At 45.2% G+C, this 12,677-nt stretch overlaps 1 protein-coding gene across 2 annotated transcripts in view; it reads right to left on the bottom strand.

The window, feature by feature from the left end:
* Nucleotides 1–7,296, bottom strand: part of RNF144B (ring finger protein 144B) — a 78,461-nt gene extending 71,165 nt beyond the window's left edge. The window contains exon 1 of one of the 2 annotated variants that reach the window (XM_059399524.1): nucleotides 6,890–7,296. The gene's annotated coding sequence lies outside the window, so the exon portion shown is untranslated. The remainder of the gene's footprint in view (nucleotides 1–6,889) is intronic. The other variant, XM_059399521.1, reaches the window with a different exon arrangement.
* Between the last annotated feature and the right edge of the window lie 5,381 nt (nucleotides 7,297–12,677).

Below are 12,677 nucleotides of genomic sequence, written 5' to 3'. Positions count from 1 at the left end.
ACTTCACAAACCATGCTGGGAGCACAGGATGTATAAGGAATTTTCATATTCCACTGACGGCCTGAAGAAGCAATCTGCTCCAAAAACGGAGAGGGTAGGAGAGCCAACATTCAACGTATTTTTAAGTAATGTAGTTTACGCCTGTTTCACTACCCAAAATCACAGCAATTATTCCACTGCACAAAAAGATTATGAAGTTGGAAGGGATAAGGTTTCACCAGGATACTTAACTAGTTGTTCAGGAATTTTTACACCATTCAGCAAAAACTGTAAAATTTAGATAAACAGATAAAGCACAATTAAAGAGACTAAGGGGAAAAAAATTAAAAAAATAAATAAAGAGACTAAGAAGAGGAGAAAGTGAACAAAATGAAATCAACTGGATATTACTGATATAACAGAATATTTATGTGAAAAGCCTGTTGATCTGTGCTGAGGTCTTAATTCTAAACTATGTTATAAAAGTCTTAAGATTTACTCAAGATCAAGAAATAAAAAAGAAGAGACACAAGAATATTCCCAAAATGTTTACTGCCCATGTAGGACACTGAGTCATTCCTGTGAGGTAGTTGGAATAAAAGATATGAATGCATGACTCAGGGAGAGCTAACAAAGGGAAAAGTTTTCAGGATGCGTAGGTGGTGGGGAAGGTAAGGCTGAAGTGTTGCCTTTATATAATAGAGATTTTCTCAGGAAGCCAGTGCTCTAACAGAACAGAAAGATACAGCCATCCCCAAGAGCCCATCTCAGCCTTGTTAGCTCTCCCAGCACCGACTGAGAATGACAGGTCAGGCAACCAGATTCTACTCAATAAAATCTGAAAATTAGCATTGTGTTGACCTTAGCACTTCTGCCCAATACAATTATTTATTTCACTGGTAGTCCACATCCTTAACAGAAGCTATTAATGACTCAAATAATATTGACTGAGTCTAGCGAAGTGCTGGCCCTCATTAGCCAATAGTCATTTGCTGTTGTTCTACCCTAAACACAGTCTGGAATGGAAGGTAGACCAGTTGGCTGGTGGAGCAGCCAGAGCAATGGCTATTAGTGTTTCATGAGGCAGGGACCTAGGGTAGACCTCCACAGTGGCCAGTGCTGGGATTCTCCTCTCTGCTTTGACCCACTCTCTGGTCATTCAAGGACTAGAGGGGCCAGTACAAATCCAGTAATATCAGAAAAAGAGAAATATTTTATATCTATTTAATTTTTTTAAGATTTTATTTATTTATTTATTTATTTATTTATTTATTTATTTAACAGAGAGAGAGAGATCACAAGTAGGCAGAGAGGCAGGCAGAGAGAGAGGAGGAAGCAGGCTCCCCGCTGAGCAGAGAGCCTGATGCGGGGCTTGATCCCAGGACTCTGGAATCATGACCTGAGCCGAAGGCAGAGGCTTATCCCACTGAGCCACCCAGGTGCCCCGTCTATTTAATTATTTTTTAAAAGAATAATGCTTGAGGCCAATGAGTAGATGCCTAGCATCACATTTAGGACGCTTTGTCATTATTCTCTAGTATGAAAAAAATCTAAGAAATACTTAATTCTTAGATGTGATGGAAGAAAATATTCACCAACGTGGGCCTTGTGAGGTCGCAGTGTTGTTGTACAAGGCTGCTTACCGCTGTGTCTCACGTAATACGACAAGGGACCCCAGCATTCTTCTCCCCCCTGCTTTTCAGCCTCATTCAGAGGAAACCAGAAAGTGAAACAATACTCTAGTCTGTAATGCCTTAGCTTTAACATCTTGATCTCAACAGTTACCAGGATGGAAATAAGACTATACATGTGTAGCCTGGAGACTGCTATCCTCTAAAAATGGAACTGACATGCAAATGTATCCCTATTAACTATCACACAGGTAAATAGGACAGATATTCCGTTAGGAGGAGCTTCTTAAGTATTAGCAAGTACTGTTACTAAACAGTCTCTTTGCTATTTGAAATTAGGTTCTGTAGAAAGTCTGGTACAGCTATGGATAAGATCTAATTTTCTTCCAGCTTTATTGAGATATAATCGACATATAACACTGTAAATTTAAGGGATACAATGTAACAATCACACACATGTGTGTGTATGTACATATCTGTCTATACATGTTTCAAAATGATTACCATGATGAGGTTAGTTAACACATTCATCGCCTCAGACACTTAAAATTTTTTTACGGTGAGAATAAAAAGATTCGATTTTTTTTTTCCTACAAAATATATAGGAGATATATATGGAAAGATTTGTGGAGATAATCGCCAACAAAGTAGATGACCTTGTGAAAGGTTCATTCTCTAAGTCCTACAGAGGACAGGCATCTCAGATGGCAAATTTTAACATCTACAAAATGCTGATCCTTCTAAGAAGTACATTTCTTTTTTTTCTCACCTTCTTTCCGTGTTCTCATTGCCACTGTAGGGAAAGGCGCAAGGGGAGAAAATCCATTCCTGGCTTTTCTAACAATAAAAATTTATCAAAGAAGGTAGGAGGGAGTATGAGAATAAGAGCTCAATGATATTTTTGGCATTATAATTTCAGGCATCATGGTAGCTCTCTCCTTGAAACCACTGTGCCCTGCCCACCCCATTTTTTAATCAATGGTTCCCTTGCCTCCCACAATTATTCACAGAGCCCTGCTGAATAATTTTCTTCCCCCTGCCTGGCATAACAACAAAGCTCCCAGAAGCAGGAAGGAACGCCACTTAAAGGCAGGTCAGACAATGATGTAATTAACAGATCAAGGAGAAGTGTTATTTTAGAAAGCCCCATAGAGCAAGAGATGGGCTGATTTCTTGGGTCAACACATTACCAGGAAACTACAGCGGCTAAAGCACAAATAGCTAAATCCAATGTTTTCTCCAGATGAACAAAAACACGTGTATGTACTACCCTGGAAAGTTAAAAGTTTCACACAGAAATTTTAATGAGATATAAATTTAAAACGGTTTGGGAGAGGACCCCCTTCCTTTCCACACTAAGCAAGGAGCAGCATGTGTATTTTTGTGTGCCTTTGCCAAAGCAGTTTCTTAAAAAAAAAAAAAAAAAACAATAATGTAGGAAACCAAGTCAATCCACAAAGAACTGAATTGCACACTTTGGATGGTAGGGATGTAAGGTGGTTATATCCAGACCCTGCTTACAAAGAGTAAACTAGCAGAAGAGGCTGTCAACTGATAGTTTCATACATAATGATATATAAGATAATTTGTGGGTTTATAGCTTCAGCCATAAGTCCAGCAAAGAGACAAAATGAGAGAGGTCTTGTTCTATCTTCCCGCAAAGACAAAGAACCAGTTGATTAAAGGCCTGGGACTCAAACTCATGACTGCAAAGGAACTAGAAACCAGTAAGACATGGATTCTGAAGTACATTCTTTAACAGACACTAAAAGCCACGAGATCCACAGGCTCTTCAGCTGCAAATAAAAGAGTCTATTTCACTGAAGTTGTTGTGTTTTTCGGTCCAAGGACGGAGGCCTCGTCATATGAGAAGTTTCTCATTCTGTGTTGCAAAACGTTGACCGCTTCTCCTCTCTTCAATGTATTATATTAATCTTCCGTGTTTTAATAACCACTGCAGTGTGATGCGTTGGGTTTTGAAGTACGCATCGACCAAGAAAAAGCGAATGCCAAAGTTAATAAAAACAGAACATTAGTATAAGACCTCCCTCCCACATGTACCTAAAGGTGAACAAGCAAATTAAAATATAAATAATTAAATAAATTAACTTTGGTGCTGTTATGCCCCTTCAAGTTACTTAACTTGATGGCATATATAGGAAACATTATCCAAAAAAAGAAAGAAAAATGTCAAAATGAAAAGCCTCTAACGTACTCAGGTTCACTCAGAACAACACAAATTAAAAGCTGCCACTCCAGAACAACATCACTTCCAATCTTACACCAATTCCTTTGCGACAGAGGCCCCCTCTTATCCATCTTTCTATCGTCAACATCTAGCCCACACCTGACAAATAGTGAGTACTCACTCAATCCCACAGTAGATAACTTCTTTACAAGTACATGGAGGAGAGAGAATATTAAAAGGCCCGGCTCTCATGTGCATTCACTTCCCGCAATTCAAAGTCTAAACATATTGATAATTTATAATAGCTAAGGAGCTTCTAAAAATTCGGGTGGGCATCCCTGGAAAACAAAATCTCAGGACTTGGGAGCAATGGCTGCAGATACTTACTCCCCAAAGCTCGAAGTGGAAAGCATGATTTGTGTGGCATCTTGGCCCCGCTCCCATATCCAAAATAATCAGTTGCACAAAGTAGGTTGAGTCCCAAAACCATTTGGACTTTGCTCCTCTCCCAATATCTGGGTTCAGCATGATTCCTGACCTCTACCTCAAACTGGTGATTTCAAACACAAGAACCTCACTTGACAAGAAAGTAATGCTGTAAGTTAAGGCCAGGGGAAACACGGAAGCCAGAATTAGCAGAAACACCAAGAGCAATGACTCCGATGTCCTAATAAATGTTTCTAAATACCTAAAATATTAAAACTGCTTCTCGAAAACAAAAATTTAAATATACTTCCTCATATTGTTGAAGAGAAAGATCATCTTCCAGAAGCTAAATGGTTACTGTAGAGATAAAATAAGCTTTTTTTCTTTTTAGACAGAGTTTTAACTTTTCTCTCTGCTGTCAAGTTTGCCTCAGAAAACCTGATTCACAATCTGGGAGACCCAAAAACTAATTATTTTAAAAAAAAAAAAAAGTGTCTTAAACTGACCTAGTTTGGAAGCCCAGATGCCTTTAAATTGCCAATGAACTGAAGCCATTCATGAGAATGGAGCTTTTGAATGCTGAGAATGTTCTGTGAGGCTCAGTGCAAAGATATTTGGCAGAGATGACTGTAAATATTTGTAAAACTCTGGGTAAATGGACAGTGCTTGACCACACTCACAGCTCACTTCCAGCACAGTAGTGCAAGAGAAAGTTATCTAGGGTGATTGGTTTGGGGGTTTTGCGGGGGGGGGGGGGGGGGGCTTTGTTTTCTGTTGTGTTTTTTAAAAAAAAAGTCAAGGGGGGGATTCTGCTACTCTTTTTTTTTTTTTTTAAGATTTTATTTATTTATTTGACAGAGAGAGATCACAAGTAGGCAGAGAAGCAGGCAGAGAAAGAGGAGGAAGCAGACTCCCAGCTGAGCAGAGAGCCCGATGGAGGGCTCGATCCCAGGATTCTGGGATCATGACCTGAGCAGAAGGCAGCGGCCTTAACCCACTGAGCCACCCAGGTGCCCCCTAACTTCTTTTTTATACTTACATTCTCTGTGCACAATTACCTTGTATCTGTTTACTCATCAAGACAGTCAGTCAGAGGCTACTTTAGAAGCAAAAGGGTTTTTCTCTTTCCGCGTGTGTGCCCACCACAAAGAAAAAAAGACCAGTCACAAGTGTGCAAGGGTAAAACAGGAGGGTGTGACAACGTGACCCTGGATTTAATACAATTATCTCAGTGTGGCTCGTGGGTCTGCTACAAAGGTCTTTTTTACCTCCTCCTCAAGAGAGTTCCAGAAATACTTAAGGGGCCGCTACTTTTAACAGGACTACAGTTCTGTTCACAAGGGAAAGGGAGGATAGAGTCGGGAGAAGAAGGGACCCACAAAGCAGTGGGATGTGAAAGGGACCAGGGGGCTCATCTCAGTGAAAACTACAGCAGCCGGATACTTTAATTAGCCAGCAACTCAGGGAAGACTGGCTGGGTTCCCTTTGCCTCTTACGCACACCCTAAGCACTGAGTCATCCCAAAGTTCATTTCTTTTGCTTCTGGGCCAAGGACCCCCCACCAAACCACCACCCCAACACCACCACCACTCTGCCGCTTCAGAAAAAGTTAGATACATTGTTCTTTAATTCAGACCTTGCACTGTTCAAATAAACACCCAGAAATGCCATATTACAAGAACACAGTCCTATGGGGACCCCCCGGTCATGTTTGGTAAGATGTGCGCAGCAGCAAGAAATAAAGTGTCACACAACACTGGAGGCAAGAAAGAGGACATTTTCCCAGACAGGAGAATTCGTTTCTGAGAAATACGAACGTGAGAAGTTTAGGTGAGAAGAGGAGGGGGACTCACAGCAGAACCCCCGACACTAATGCGGAAAGCAAAAAGGCGCCCTGGTAAAAGTCAGCTCAAGGGACGCCTGGGTGGCTCCGTTGGTTGGACGACTGCCTTCGGCTCAGGTCATGATCCTGGAGTCCCGGGATCGAGTCCCGCATCGGACTCCCAGCTCCACGGGGAGTCTGCTTCTCTCTCTGACCTTCTCCTCGTTCATGCTCTCTCTCACTGTCTCTCTCTCAAGTAAATAAATAAAATCTTAAAAAAAAAAAAAAAGTCAGCTCAAGATCCCTTTTCTCTGCTGAAAGGGAATCGGTTTCATTTTAACTTCAACTTGCCAACAGCCGTGGAGGAAGAGAGTTTCACTCCGGGTTATCCGCAATTCCCTGACGAGATAACGTATGGCCAAGATCCCATCTCACTGCTATCTCCGTGCGCGTCCACACCGCGGGGTGCATGTCCCAGCGCGAGAAGGCAAGCGTCCGAGATGCCACCAACCTCTGGGGTCCCCTTCGGGAAGGCACGGGGCGGTCCGAGCGCCCCTCGAATTTGCCAATGCACACATTTTGTAGAGACTGTTTTGTTCGGAATTCGTTTCCCTCCAGCTCGAGCGAGGCGTGTTTTCTAGAAGCTAACAGGTGTTGAAGGCGTTCAGAACGAGCTCCACGCCGCGCGGCTTAAGCCCCGGAGGCAGGAAATACAGCTCCGACCCGGGCAATCCGAGTCTCTCGTGCTCCCCCTCCCGCTCCCCCGTCCCCCACTTTTGTCCCAGTCCGGCACCCCGCCCGCCCGGCCCTGCGCGCCCCGCGTGGAAGGCTCGCGACCCCTACCTGGCAGGACAGCCCGCGGGTCCCGGCGCCGCCGGCTTCTCAGCAGCGGCCGCCGCGCGCCCCGGGGAGGCGGAGCCGTGTCATTCCGTCCCGGGTCGGGCGCGCTCTGCTGCCGGCCGCTCGGCGCTCCGCAGGACGGCGGCGGGGGCAGGGCAGGAGGGGAGGAGGGCGGGAGGGGGAGGAGGCCCGACACCCGCCCGCGGCCCGGCGAGCGGCCGCGTCGCCCCGAGCCCCGCGGAGCGTGGGGCGCAGCTCGCCAGCGGGCGCGCCGGGCGCCGCGCGTCTCTGTGTACAGGAAGCTCGGGCGCGGCACTTCCTACTTCCCATCTGGGTCGCGCTCCAGCGGCAGGTGATGGGCTTTTAACCCCGTCGGAGCCCGGGCGGCCGCGCGCCCGCACGCCGGCCCCGGGGCGCTCGCCGCCCCGCTCCGGAACGCCTCCCTCTCGCCCCGCGGGGACGGCCTCCGGGGCGGGGTGTCCCGCGGCTGGCCTGGGTGTCCTTCCTCGCGCCCGGACCGGGACACGGCCCCCCCTCGGCCTTGCCGGCTTCGTGCTGGCGCGCACGTGTCCCGCGGGGACACCCTTCCTCCCTGCTGCGCGCCTGAGGACCCCGGCCTGCGCTCGGACCAACGCTTCCCGGGCGCGTCTCCTCTGAAACACCTCGAACCTGACTCGTCCCTTCGCGTCTCCTGACCAAACCAAAGCCGGACGGTCCTCGGTCGCCTGCACACCCTGATGACACGACGGTGTTGCTCGAAGCGCTTCCTCAACCAGTGTATATGGGAGCCCACTGTAACCTCGCAGTCAGTTAAAGAAAAGGTCACACAGTAATCTAGAAGCTGTAGTAGGACACGTAGTCATATGCCTCCGCACTCCAAAAGCTAGGACACTGCATTTGTGTGATGGTTAAAAACTATAATAAAATTGACTCACTCCCCCCACCGGCTGCACACCCCCTTTCCAGGTCCCACTCACAGCCCCAAATCTGTTGATCCGCTGCGATTTAGAAAGGGCACTGCTCTGACATAGGAATCTTCCTATGCCAGGTCGCTCGACTTTTGCAAAAGCAGTCAAGGATGTGCGTCCTGAAAGGAAAGGGCTCAGTCGTCCTTTATGGAGGGGATCTGAGCAGGCCAGTGAACTAGGGGCAGTGGGCACCATTCCAGACAGCGCAACTCTGCTGCTTCTCAACCCTCCATGTTCAAGAAAACCTCCAGGTCAAAGCCAAGTGCTTGAAGAACACAGTGTGTATATGGTAGGACAGGCCTGGAACAGTGCCTTGGTTGGGGGCGGATGAGGGGGCAGAGGCAGGCAAGGAAAATAAGACAGAGAAGGCACAGTAGGGAGGGACCCAAAGTAATAGAATCAGAGGGCATTTGAGACTGAAAAGTTGTTCTAGCTAGTTCAGTCCCAATGCCTAATTTTAAAGACAAGGAACGTGGTGTCCGGGGAGATTTAAGTGGTTGGCTGGAACCAGATAGGGGCAGAACTGGAATGAGACCTGAATGGTGTTAGGTGAAAAGGTACATGTTAATAACCACCCTCCCCCCCAAGGAATCTAGCTTCAAATTTAGCAGTAGCTTAGATTCTAAGATAATCAACCTTGTGGCACCTGGGTGGCTCAGTCTGTTAAGCCTCTAGGGTCAAGCAGGGAGTCTCCTTCTCCCTCAGCACTTCACCCAGCTCCTGGTCTCTCACTCTCTCTCTCAAATAAACAAAATCTTTTAGAATATAAAATAAATAAATAAAAATAAGTAAGAGAATCAACCTTGAGGCATTTTCTTAATGTAACGGCCACTGTTGGCGGACAGGAATCAGGAAAGATAAAGAAAGCACATTTTAAGAGGTTAGCTAATTCATTACTGTCAATACAAAACTTTGGGCCCTTAGACCAAAGTTCAATGCAGAATCCACATTTTAAATGATCATGCAATTAAGTTATAATCTTCTGTCAACAGGATAAGGGAAGAAGCTGCTGCTGTGAAAACATATATTAAGCAATGATCATGCTGCCTGCTGTTGGAAACAGCAGGGAGAAAGGAAAAAATTGTATAACTAAATCACAACAGCATTGATTATTTTCACTACATGAATTAATAGAAATTGCATTTACATTTTAATAGGACTAAGTAAACACATAGAACACTATAGTAGTATGTGGACAACTCTTTCAGATCTGGAATAAAATACCCCGGAATAAATTTAACCAAGGAAGCAAAAGCTCTGTACACTGGAAACATAAGATACTAACAAAAGAAACTTGAAGGCTCAAGGAATGGAAAGACGTTCTATGCTCACAGACTGGAAGAATGAACAATGTTAGAATGTCCATGCTACCCAGAGCAAACTACAGATTTGATGCAGAGAGAGAGCAAGAGCAGAGGGTTGCGTGGGGGCCAGAGCAAGAGGAAGCAGCGGAATCCCCACTGAGCAGGGAGCCCGATGCGGGGCTCAATCCCAGAACCCTGAGATCATGACCTGAGTCAAAGGCAGACGTTTAACCAACTGAGCCACCCAGGTGCCTCTTGAGCATTTACTGCTCTCCCAGAGAAGCTGTTAGATGCTAGAAAGACAAAGAAAATTGCATGTGGTTCCTGTCCCCAAAGAGCTTGTAGTCCAGGGAAGGAGTCAGACAAGAAAATCAATAATCAGGGTGCGATGGTGAGTGAAGTGATACCCATGACAGTCTAGGGGAGCACAGAGAAGAGCAATTTAGCTAAAGGAAAGGGGCTGGTGAAAAAGAAAGGCTTTCCGGAGAAAGTAACTTGAAGCTGAGTCGTCAGGCAGCCCCGTGGGAAGGGTGGACCCAGGTGAGTGAGTCAGAGGCAACCACCAATACACGCACTACGTGGTGTCTGTCTTAAGTCAGCCAGAGGAGATGCATTCAGAACCCAAGAATGAGAGCCTGAACCCATGTGCTGATAACTGGCCTAGAAAGGAAGGGGGCAAACGGAGAGAGATCTGAGAAACAGAAGGGAATGGAACCTGGTATCCTATCGGATGTGGGGGGTGAGGGAGAGAGAGGAGCCCAGGCTGCTGGTGCCACAAACTACGAGTGGGAATGGAAGAGGAGCAGTCATACAGAAAGCAGTGATTCAGTTTGAATCCTTTAGAATCTGAGGGGCCCCTGGAACATACTGGAAGACTTGTCTCAAAGGCCATCAACAGAGAGATCTGAAGTGGCGAGGCTTTCAGGAATTAGCATCATTTAAGTGGTGGTCATGGATGAGCTCACCAATAGCTGAGATCACCCAGGAAAGATAGCATGCTGTAGAGAGAAGCAAAGCTTTTGGACCTGTACAAACTTTCTTGTCAGGTCATTACTGTGTAACCTTAAACAAGTTTTAACAGACCCAAAGCTCCATTTTCTCATCTATGAAATAGGAATGATGATATTCATCTCATGGATTGTTGTGAGGGTAAACAAGTAGTTCGTAAAGTAGGTAGCACAGTGCCTGATGACACTACCCAAGTCTTTGGGGTGGGTCAGTGAATGTCATCTCCTGGAATTGTGCAGTACACGAACTGCTCAGCTGTACAGCACGGCCCTGCCCTGATACACAGTAAGAACTTGCTCACTGCTATTCATCTAAGGAAGGGAAATAGGAAGTGAAAAGACGGGAATCAGAAAAAAGAACCCAGGGGAACCTGGGTGGCCCAGTCAGTTAAGCATCTGACTCTTGATCTCAGCACAGGTCTTGATCTTGAGGCCGTGAGTTCAAGCCCTGCATTGAATTCCATGCTGGGTGTGGAGCCTACTTAAAGAACAAAAAGAAAGAAAGAAAAGAGAACCCAAAGGAACCCCAGTATTTAAAGGGCAGGTAAAAGAGGAGTCCTCAAATAAACCTAAGAAGGAACCGCTTCTTTTAGTCTGTAAAAATAAATGTAACAGTTGAGATCACAGACTGAGATGTAAAATCCAGCCAACTACAATCTGTAACAATATTTTTCCTGAGCAATAACAGATGTGATATTACAAACTGTCCACCTGAGACTGTAGTCATTTTGATATTCATAACAGAGAATCATTCCCTAATCTGAATTATAGACCATCCTACATGAACAGTAAGCAATCCACACTGAAACGGGAATTCTATTAACTTGTGATCTACCTAAAGTCATATAAAAGCAAAGCCAAAGTAAGTCCAAAGCATACTCAAAGTTTTCCCTACATAGGAGGCCAAAAGTAAATATAGAAATAGAGTTACTAGTTTTCTCAACATGTATGTGTAAAATGCAACATAATAATATATACGACATTATATGTAGTATATAACAGATACGTTATAAAATGCAGAGGTCCTACATAAGAAGAGAATCAAGAGGAATTTCTTCTTTTCAAAACTGTTCTCTTTAATATAAAGAAAAATCAAGGGGCTCCTGGGTGGCTCAGTTAGTTAAGTGTCTGCCTTTGGCTCAGGTCATGACCCTGGAGTCCCAGAATGGAGTCCAGCTTCGGGTTCCCTGTGCAGAGTCTGCTTCTCCCTTTCCCTTCGCCCCTCCCCCTACTTGTGTTCTCTTGCTCACTCTCTCTCTCTCAATTAAATAAATAAAAAAAAATTTTTTTTTAAATCAAGATTCATTCTTAGGCAGTTGAAATTGCTCTTCTAATATGCCTCAGTAGGCAAATTAGTAACACATACCTTAGACATGACATTTTAATTACATCCTGCACTAAAACCTAAATTAAAGAAAAAAGGTTTGCTCAGTTTCAAACATCAGATGAAAGAACACAAGTATTGGGAAATCAGCTTCTGCAATAAAGTGCAATTCTGTCCACAGGAAAAGATGTGAGGCAAAGGTCGCAGTGTTCTGCCACTGCTAATTGCCATTTCTCCTTTCCAAACAGCTATAGCTTCATTTGCATTTTCCTGGTACATCTAATGAGGCCCGTGTTTACATCCAGGCAACTCTTACTGAGGGTATTAAGCACAGAACTAAGAGTTAGACACAATAAAAATAAGACTTAAGAACATTACCAAAATAGAGGCACCTGGGTGGCTCAGTGGGTTAAGCCTCTGCCTTCGGCTCAGGTCATGATCTCAGGGTCCTGGGATCGAGCCCCGCATCAGGCTCTCTGCTTGGCAGGGAGCCTGCTTCCTCTCTCTCTGCCTCTCTGCCTACTTGTGATCTCTCTCTGTCAAATAAATAAATAAAATCCTTGGGGTGGGGGGGGAGAGCATTACCAAAGTAATGTGAGAGAAACTATTCTGGAGATATGCTCGGAATGATAGGACAGTCATCCAATTACCTCTGACTTGTTAACAGAAGTTTTCAAAGGCTGGAGACATGTCATTTGGTTCAATTTCAACCATACAAGAGCATCTCCCAGAGCAAGTCAAAACCAGCTGAGCCCCAACAAGAAAAACTTGACCAGAATAATCTCAAGCTGCCACAGGAGAACCCATCGTGACGCATGATGGAGAGCTTAGCCAGAGAGCAACGCTCCAAAGGGTTCAGGTGTTCAAGACTCTGACTCTCCCACATATAACACCACTAGCAAGCTGGGATTATGGGCCGAGCAGAAAATGGGACTCAGCATTCTTGTCCATCACTTAAGTGCAGGGAAAATGACTGCATTAGGCCTGCTTCAGATTCTCCACTAAAAGAGTCCCTGGATGGCTCAATCAGCTAAGTGTCTACCTTCAGCTCAGGTCATGATTTCAGGGTCCTGGGATTGAGCCCCATGTCGGGCTCCCCACTCATCGGGGGCCTGCTTCTCCCTCCCCCCACACCTCCGACCCCCACTCATGTTCTCTCTCTCAAATAAATAAATAAAATCTTCTTCT

Source organism: Mustela nigripes, chromosome 5 (genome assembly GCF_022355385.1).
Source record: "Mustela nigripes isolate SB6536 chromosome 5, MUSNIG.SB6536, whole genome shotgun sequence".
NCBI lineage: Eukaryota > Metazoa > Chordata > Mammalia > Carnivora > Mustelidae > Mustela > Mustela nigripes.
The sequence above is the reverse complement of the archived record's forward strand: the minus strand, read 5'-3'. Positions and strand labels throughout refer to the sequence as shown.